The following is a 10,526-nucleotide window of genomic DNA, read 5'->3' as shown; positions in this document are numbered from 1 at the left end:
CTTAAACCATGAAATCACAGACTGTAACTAAATTATGGCAATAATGATTTTATGAATCAGCTTGTCATGGCAGTAGCAATTCCATACACCCCTCCTCATTTCAGCAATAGTTTACATCTCGCTTTGACTATACAGCCAAGGACTTGTCTAGACCCGCTGAATTTAACTTGTCAAACACAATTTCTATTGTGTATATCTCCTCTCTCTGGATTTCCTGAGTGGTCGTGGTGAGAACCTGGTCCACGTGAGGAGATGTTTATCCCCTGGTTACAGAACAGTCAGAAGGATTGGTGTTTAAATATGAGACCAAAGGAAATTAGGTGGGGAGGCCTCTCTTCAGCTTTATTTACAGCAGCGCGTGTGCCAAGAGGTCAGGGGTCAAAGTTGAGAACGGGGCCAACGGGAGAGCTATCTTGCTCTTAACACTGATTGTTCCACATGCCTGGAGTTCTGTGCATTCTCTCTTTCAAGTCCCGGGAAGCTGATCAACGTTAAACCGATCCCTATAAGATGAGCAAAAGCAGGTCTTCTAATGTTCAAGAAGGAAAATAGACTAAGCTTTTGCTGATTGAAGGATGGCAAAATAACATTAAAGTATCATTAAAATGATGTCATCTATGATGTCCACCAATCAGAACCCCCATTAAATTCATTGCACAACAGCAAGTGTGCCATAAAGTGAAGTGTCCTCCAGAAAAAAAAAGAAAAAAGAAAAAAAAATGTCAGATTCAGGATTGCATACTGTAGAGGGTCCCCAGCTGTGGAGCTGAAGGATTTTCACTTTTATTAAGATCAGAAGGACTCAATTCAGACAGTCGTGCTGGACAGTGGATCTCAACCATCGGCCAGATGCGCTGGAATTAAAGTGACACATGTCGGTCCAGGTTTTTTCACCTGACAACTTTATTTCCACTTTTCTTTCTTGGATCTGACAGCCTCACACACTGTAGTTAGTGTCTATTGTGCTATTAATTCAGCCATTTCAGACTTTATTTTGAGATTTGTTTTGTTCTAGTGTAGATTATTTCATTAAAAAAAAAAATATGTTAGGTTGTCCTTATTGCAACTAACGTTTTCTGTTTTAACATGCACACTATATATGCTATATATGACAACAACAGTGAAGGCATTTGATATGTTACAAAAGATTTATATTGCAAATAAATGGTGTTCTTTTGAACTCCCTATTCATCAAATAATCTTGAAGAGAGAGAGAGAGAGAGAGAGAGAGAGAGAAATATGTAGCATTGTTTCCAAAAAGATATTAAGCTGCACAGTTGTTTCCAACATTAATAATAAGGAGAAATGTTTCTTGAGTGTTAAATCAGAATATTAGAATGTGACACTGAAGGCTAGATAATGATGCTAAAAATTAGGATTTTCATCACAGAAATACATTTTTTATTTTTTAAGTAAAAAACTAATATTTTAAATTGTAGTAATATTTCAAAATATTATTGTATTTTTCAATTTATTATTATTATTTTTTATTTTATAATATATTGTATCTTTCATTAAATAAATGCTGCTTCACACATAAAAAAACAAAGACATTTATAAAAAATTGTACAGAACCAAACCTTTGAATTACTCGAGATATATTTAAATCTTTAATTGTTTTTCTAGTAAGATAAAATTGAGCCTTTCACTTTAAGTCCCCTGCATCTCAAGTTTTTCTTCCGAGAAAAAGACCTCACCGCATACATCTTAAAAATGCCCTCAAATTTACACGTCTGCATTCAAACGCTTCAATTTCAACAAGAACTCAAACATTTTTCATCAAAAGACAAATTTATCTAGGCTATTCTAATTTTATAGCTCTATAATTCTTATTGTAGTGCATGTCAACATTTTCTCAGTCTTTGCTATCTGTCCAAAGTCTGATACACACATAAAACACAACTAAGTCTTCTGAGCAACAAGGGCTTGCTCTGCGGATCTCTTGTGGATGCTATAGACAAAATATTTTTACATATGGTTTAAATATAGACATCCATTGACTGTGACCCCTTATTCTGTCGGCAATATACTCTTTTTTGTGACACAGTGTATCATTTGTGAGAGGAATTGTCGCCCCTCTGAACCTACACAGTAAACAGCACAATCGTCTACAGACTTCAGTTTGGCAACACATTTCAAATACTCCAAACAATGTGTTTAATCAATGGAGGTGACAGTAAAGGCCACTGCTCATCTGATTGATACTGCAGTTCCTTGAGTCATGTTTGCCATGGTTTGGCCTTACATTTAGAGTGTCATCTATCAGAAGGTGCTTGTGTTAGCAACTGTTCTATTGCCTAATTGCTCGCACATGTGTGGGGCTGCTTAGATTGGGCATATGTTGATAAATTATATATCGTATATCGGTCGGAATGAGATGATGAATTGTGGGTGAAAGGGTGAAGCAAGATGCATGACTCAAATGTGACTTTGATTATAAAACCAATATGGCTACAGATCACCCAAACACAAATACAATCAAAACATGCACGTCCCATTATGATCGAAATAATGACTATTAGAGGCTTTTGATTCGTGATTAGTGTTGTATTGAAATTAAATGGAGCGAAGCTAAACAAAAATCTAGGCTAAATGTTGTTTTTTGTGGTTGTACTGTGAGGCTCTTCTTGTACAGGATAAAAACATACAACCAAGTACACAATCAGCGCTGAAGCAATAAACACCACCTTCTTAACTAATCTACACTCTCTCAGAGGCCAGGCTAAAGTTTGACCTCTCTCTCTCTCCCACACACACACACACACACACACACACACACATACACCTTTCAGGTTAAGATGTCAGTGGGAAGAGAATGTTTCAGGACTCAGCCAGCACATCTGGTTCTGCACTCGGGCCTCAGCGGAGCGGCTTTAGCTGATAGACAGAGGGGCAGGCGGAGGTAAAGTGGGCCCTGGGTGGGGGTCGGGGAGGGGACAGCTACGGTTTGGCCAGGGGACATGACTCCAGTTGACACCTGAGTCAGATTTCTTAGTGAGAAGGACCTGTCCTCCAGGAATTGTCTTCCCACAGGAATACTCTACTGTTCCCATGCACCCTTTACTCTATAACCCCAGAAATCCCAGCAGAAAACACAGAGTAAAAACAGTAGCTATGGTTGGAATTTTAAGGTTGCATATTTAATTGTTGGGCTATTTGGTAAATTAAAAATTTTTGCCAACATATAGGTTTTAGTTTAATGGGTGTGTGTATGTGTGTGTGTGTGTGTGTGTGTGTGTGTGCATTAAATAAGTGTATAAGTGTATAATTTTATTTTATTTTATTTTATTTTATTTTATTTTATGTTATTTTATTATTTCAAATGTAAGTACTGTAACTGGTCTTCATTTAAAATATATTTTAAATTATTAGAATTTATTTTAATCTTTTAGGTTTCTTACAGTTCACTTTTATAGCCCACTGTTGTGACAAAAACTCTATTTATTTTTAGCTTTCTTATAGTTCACCCATATAGCCAGCATTTTGACAAATGCATATCAATTTTTAATTTATTTTATGCCCCTCTGTAAGTTCTGTAACTGGTTACCATTGAATTATTTCCGACAGCTTTTGTAAGCAGCCCAGCACTGTGACAAATGCATTTTTTAAGTACAAACATTCAAAGTACCCTCAAAAAGAGCTCACAATAATAATTACACAAGCACCAGAAAATTATGTTCAAAAACTCTTTAGATGAACTAGTGTGTCATGGTGCTTAGAATTTTATGTAAACTAAGACAATCCTCTACACACAGTATTACTGCCTCACACTTTTGACACGCTTATTATAAAACAACCCAATCATTTTTGTCAGATGGTTCTTGGCAAATCTAATACTTATACATCAGCCAGCATACAAATGCCATGCATCCATATTATGTTAGCTCAGATGAAAGCCTGTGGTGAGAATCTCACACGGATGACAAATGTTTTTGCCCTCTGTCTGCAACCAGATCTGACGAGGCCAGAGAAGAGAGGAAGTGCATGCGGACCAGTCTCATCACATAAATCTCACATGTTGACCCCTAAAAAACGGGGGGAAAACTACAGAGAGAGATCTTTTATACAACCTGCCATGACAAAACAGGCATTTTTTCAGACGGCATGGATCCTCTTCACTCTATTTTGTATGAATTTATCATTGCTCTTTTCATCTTTGGTTTTGGTCAAATGTGAGGCTGTTGGTTTATATCTCAAGTGTTTCCCCAGAAAACTAGTTAAGACATTTTTTAGAGAAATAAAAGATGAAAATGTTATAATGTGAAGAAAAAAAAAACTGTTAGTGACAGTGTTATCAGATGAAGAAGCTTAAAGCAGCCCTTGGCTAAAACACTTCTGACTGTTTGCATAGTAGGCCAAGACAGATATATGAGATAGCCTTTACATGTATTAATGATGTAAACAAGTTCTTCTGAAAGTGAGCAATAAGAAGGATGAACTCTTCATATACACTGCAGATTTGTTTTCACAGTGATGAGTGGTTTTAAAATAACATTACAGAACCAAAGCCCTCAGATTGTGCTTTTTCATAGTTCAGGAGGCTTAATTAATTTCTTTGAAGTAGAAAATTTGTCTCAGATGTTTCTCCTATAAAATCCTTACATAAATGCATTATATAATAAAAAGACACAAACGTCAACAAACAGAAACAGCTGTTAACTTGGAAACTAAATTATTTAATGAGATAGATAGATAGATAGATAGATAGATAGATAGATAGATAGATAGATAGATAGATAGATAGATAGATAGATAGATAGATAGATAGATAGATAGATAGATAGATAGATAGATAGATAGATAGATAGATAGATAGATAAAAGTTTTTGTTATTAGTTATATATTAGAGTTTTATTTTACAATTCATGTTGTTTAATCCATGCTTGTTGCATTAGTTTAGTGTCATGTACAGTATGTTACCATGTTTGTGTTTTGTATTTGTGTATATGACACATTACACCTTCTATATATTAGTATTTACTTCAGCCACAGTAGTGTGGCTTTGCTAATTCAACAGAAGATGACTGCTGGATTAGTTTGTTTGTAAAATGTACAGGTTTTGTAAATATGTTTACATTTTTACTGTATTTTTACAGAATTATTTTGGCAGTCACAGCTATTAGTTATTTCTGTAAACCAGGCATTTATTTATTTATTTATTTATTTATTTATTTATTTATTTATTTATTTTTCTTCTTTTTTTTTTTGCACAAAGTGTACAATACAATTTTAAGATATTGGATATATATATTTTTATACTACTCAGCTGTTACGATTTAGCATTTAGTATATATATATTTTTTTAAATTTAATTTAAAAGCTATGACTTGTGCTAAATTTGATATCTAAACTATGCCCAGTGTGAGATATTGTTGATATCTCCTCTGAAATGCGAGATGAGACAAGAGATGACTGAGCAAGAGACCTACCTGTTCTCTATTTAATCTCATTCTACTGTCTGTGAGAAACAGTTGAAATAGAAGTAATGGCTCTCATGGTTTTTCTTTCCCACGGGTATCTCTGTAAAACCGCAGTTACATGGTCAAGAAGACAAGATGTGAGGCCAGCTTCAGCGATGATTTCATTGGACCTCACATCTCGAGCTGTCTACAGCCATGTTAGCATTAGCAACATCCATACGGTCCTCTCAGCAAATCTCTTTCCAGGCCGGAGCGTGTGTGAAGACCCTCTGCAGTCACTGAGTGAGGGAAGAAAACAAACCATTGGCGTTAATGGGCGAGAGCCACAGTCCCATGACTGTATATTTACTTATGTCAACTTCAGACGCTGCACACTAATTAAATCTATCACGACGATCTGTCGCAATTACTCCACCGAATAAACACGGTCACAGGTTCACGGCCAGTCAGAATCGTCACTCAGTCGACTCCGGAAATCATCGTTATGATTGCGATATGGCATTAGCCATAAAAAATCAGCCGAGGCGATCCTGTACGCTGCCGCGCTCCAACCTTGTTTGGGCGAAGCATTTCTTAATGAAAAAGTAATCTTGAAAAAATCACAGTGCCTAATTTTTTCAGTACCACACAAACAAGTCAGAGGGGGTGATGAACGAGCGCGCTCTGTGCAGGGTCATCCATCACCTTCGCTGTCCGTTTGCCAGCAGGAACGTGACAGGAACGGTCAAATAACGTTTAGCACACGGGACCCGGTGTTGGGGGGGAGATTACTACTGTCAGGGCCATAATGGATTAGCCTAGGCCAGCCAAGCGGCAGCCAATCAGAAGCCAGCGGCCGCATTAGCATAGCTATCAGAGGGCCAGCCAGTCGGCAACGGGGCAAACTTGATTGACAGATGGAGGTGGCCGCCCGGCAGACATGCAGCCAGACTGAGGCCAAACAGAGAGAAGCCAATTATGGAAGGATGCAAGGACATTCATCATTCAGTTAGACACCTGTCCGGCCCTCACAAAGGAGAGAACCTCCATCCCTGCGCACAGAAGATGCTCATTAGATTGGACTGGAGGAAATAAAGGAAACCGGTGGTTCATTGTCAGAGCACAGTGCAGTAAGACAAATGGAGGGCCTGGTCTGAGCACTGACGGCTGGCAATCCACAGATGCGGGAACGCATAAATGGAAGACCCTCACTCTTCGCATTTACTCTTTTGTTTTACCCTGTAGGCATCTCTCTTTCACTTTCATTCATCTGCATCCTCTCTCTCTCCTAACATCCTGCTATCAACAAAAGAGTTCCAGCTCCTTGTTTTTATCAGGGGAGGTATTTTGAGGGAACTCCATGTAGGTCTAACCATCAGCCTGCCCTTCAGTTGTTTGTAACGCTGTGAGTTCACACCTAACGTCAGATGCCTCGACACAGAATGATGATACAATTTAAGCCGCACCCCTAGCAATGAGGTGAGTTTGAATGACAGGTGGAGGTTGCAGAATTGTATGTAATTCAGCTTTCCCACAAATATGCTGCTTCCTTAGCTTGTGCCGCCACTAAATCCAATAAACCAGATTAATACAACTACTCTTCTGTTGGTTGGATGAACGAAAAAATTAAATGAAAAAAAAAATAAAAATATATTATTTATGAATTTATATAAAAAAAAGTTAAAAATCTCAATTAGTTTGTCAAGATCTTTCTTTTCTTATTTCTTTGAAAAAAAATAAATTATTAAACAGTGTTAAAACTATTAATAACATGGGGGGGGGGGGGGTCATGTGGTGCAACTATCATACAAAAACATGACCTTTTTATGATTTTTTTTATTTTTATTTTTTTATGAAATTGAATTTCTTAATTAAAATGAATTGTAAAATTGTTTAGGTCATAAAGTCAAAATTGTCATGATGTTATGACTGTCCATATAATAAAAATAAAAAAATACCCACATAAAAAGTGACACAATATCACAGAAAAACCATAAAAAACATTTTCATAATATTTTATTAATATGTCTAGGAAAAAAAAGTAAAAAAAAAAAATATTATTACTATTTAAAACAAAAAGGTCTGGCAAATCATTGTCATGTGGTGAAACAAATATACAGAGACATGCAAAAATAAAAACTCTTTAAATACATTTTATAATAAGGCAAGGTGGGTTTAGGTTATTTAAAAAGGCCCCACCAAAAATCGAAAAATATTTATGAATAAATAATTTATGATATTTGTAAACTGAACATGTACCCTGGAAAATATATTTGAAAACTTTATATATATATATAAATATATATATATATAATATATATATATATATATATATATATAAAATAAAATAAAATAAAATATTTCAAATGTGTACACTCACATAAACATACAGTATATAAGGGTGTGAGGAAAATATGTTGTCACTTTCTACTCAATAGTAACACCACATGACATTTTTTGAGTCATTAAATGTAAACTTCTCTTTAAAAATGGTAAGGAAAAATGGGAGGGGGGATTATTATAAGACAAAAAAAAAAAACAAGTAAAAATTTGGCACATGGTTTTTAAAAAGATTCTCACTTCAAATCTCATATGTTTCATTTACGGAGCCACAATTAGAATAGCAGTACCTGTTAATTTCATTTAATATCAGGTACAGACAGGTCCTAAGTATTGTTCTGCAATTTGGATGACTGCATTTCCCAACAACTACTATAAAGAAACACTTACTGCTGCTGCACATGCGTACACGCCGACAAGAAACATTGTTCTTTCCTCAAAATTGATTCTAGAAGATTGATCTTGTCTGGCCGGCCAATCGGTTTCTCATTGGGGTCATGCCTCATTGGTGTGGGTTCCACCCCCTCCACTGATAAGTCCTCCGCTGCAGAGAAATTAACAAACGTTTGACATTTGTTCCACGTCCCATTGCTCAATAGCCAAGGCTGAGCACATGTTTAATCAACATTCATGTCCCCCAGGGAGCTCTGAGCTGCTTGCATCATCACCCTCTTCCACATTACCAGCCTGTTCCCGGTGCACCCTGGGATTCCAGGGCAGACAGTTGGCACACACGAACCGGCCGAGGGTGAATCCACATGGGATTTCCATGTGGGGGTAAATATTGTCTTTTCACTCCATACTGTATTGAAAAACAAACTACACCCAGGACCCATGTGGTTTGATTGAAACTCCAATGTTCTGCTGGAGCAAATGTCACTCACGCATGAGTGCCCTGGTCGGAGCCCATGCTGAGAAAGAGCTAGCATCAGGAGGATGATGGGATATGGTGTCCATGCAGAGATGTTCGGCATTGCGAGAGGTGCATAAGCAAATAGGGAAGGGAGTTACAGACGGACAGCAAGACAACGTGAGCTGATCAATGCTCAACATTTGGATGATGTGAGCTTGTCATTTCAGAACAGCTTCGAGGAATGAATGACAATGCTAGTTCATAGATGAATGGAGACCAGGATCAAAGCTGTTCAAATTAAAATAAGCACCATGGGATGTGCTCATTAAGAGCTTGCAGTTTCCGGAGGTTTCTGGCCTACTTGAAAATAAAATTATGACAGCTAAATCGATTTACACTATAGAATTAATACATGGAATATCCCGATAGTAAGAGAAAATGTAACTATTTTACAAGGTAGTGATTTTGTATTAATTCATACAATATTATTTTAGAAAAATAAAGCAAGCATGAAGATACACCCCTAAACCATCAGTGGAGCATAAGTGGGTTTTACAAAAACATATGAATGAGCAAAAGTAGTATGACTTGTCATGAGGTGCGACCAACAAAATCATTTGGTGCAACTATCATAAAAAAGAAATGACTTAAACTCCTGTGTGATGAAAATGTTTTAATTTATAAATTATAAATTAATTGTAATATTTTTTAGGACATAAAGTTAAATTGTCAGGGTGATCCAACTGTTCTGTCCAGTTTACACCATCATGGACACATATTAGAACAATTGGAATAATTAATTATTTTACAAGATGGCAAGTTTTTGGGTCCAACCCAAAATCTGTCAGTGGGGTGTAAGCGGGTTGTACGAAAGTGTATAAATATGAAAAACATTAACAGCAAACCAGTTTTGTTTAAAATATTATTAACATTGGAAAAACTGTTTTTCCAACAAATCACTGTCATGTGGCGCAACCAACAAAGTCATGTGGTGCGACTTGCATGCAAAAACATGACTTAAAGCTGCAGTCCATGACTTAAAGCTGCCTCTTTGTCGCCATCTCTGTTTGAAAACCTGCACTTGCAGTTGTTTGCAGAATTATCTTCCTTGCGTGGGTTGTGCTCTGGCGCTCCAGCGCAGATGAATCTAATGTTTTGGGGAGTATACTGTATGTGTGGCAGTCAAGTGTGGATATTTACTGTACTTCGCAATCACAGATTCTAGCCCACGTCTTGAAATATAAAACCCAAATAAGAATTTTCACTGTATATTGTCATCTGTACAAGTAACAAGTCTGCCATGTTATTTGCATTACAATAAATCACGCTATATGGTTATTTAATCTAAAGATCAGTTAGTTCACATCACATCAAACAGTGCAAACTATTATTATTGTTATACTTTATTCTTAAATTATTTATGTTAACAACATCAGCATTGTGTGATTATGAGTAGGCCTATGTATTAGCATGAAGATTTCAATTTCTGTACAGTCTAATCTCTAATTGTCATACAATTCGAATTTCATATTAAGAAATTCTTTTAACCCAAAAAAACAAATTATGCTCCCTTTGAACTGGTTGTCTTTAAAATACAAATCTTATGTAATCCCAGGCTGTCGACAGAAGCACATTTAAAACTGGAATATAATTAGATTTCATTCGCATGTGTTTCATAAAGGCATAATCCTTTCTGGATTACAATCCGCCATCAAAATGATACATTTAATTATTCTACCTGCTGTGAGAAAAGGCTATAAAATATCCGCCACTTGCAGGATCCTCACTTGAGATAGCCTAGTAGCCGGGACAACTTCTTTATGTTTATAGACGTGATGTAATGACGCAGCAGCATGCTCGAATTTCCCGCAAAAACCTACCCGCACCACTCAAACTGGCTGGTTATGTACTTGCTCAAATATTGATTTTGGACA

This window comes from Cyprinus carpio, chromosome B20 (assembly GCF_018340385.1).
Source record: "Cyprinus carpio isolate SPL01 chromosome B20, ASM1834038v1, whole genome shotgun sequence".
In the NCBI taxonomy this organism is placed as follows: Eukaryota; Metazoa; Chordata; class Actinopteri; order Cypriniformes; family Cyprinidae; genus Cyprinus; species Cyprinus carpio.
This window is presented reverse-complemented; position numbering follows the sequence as displayed.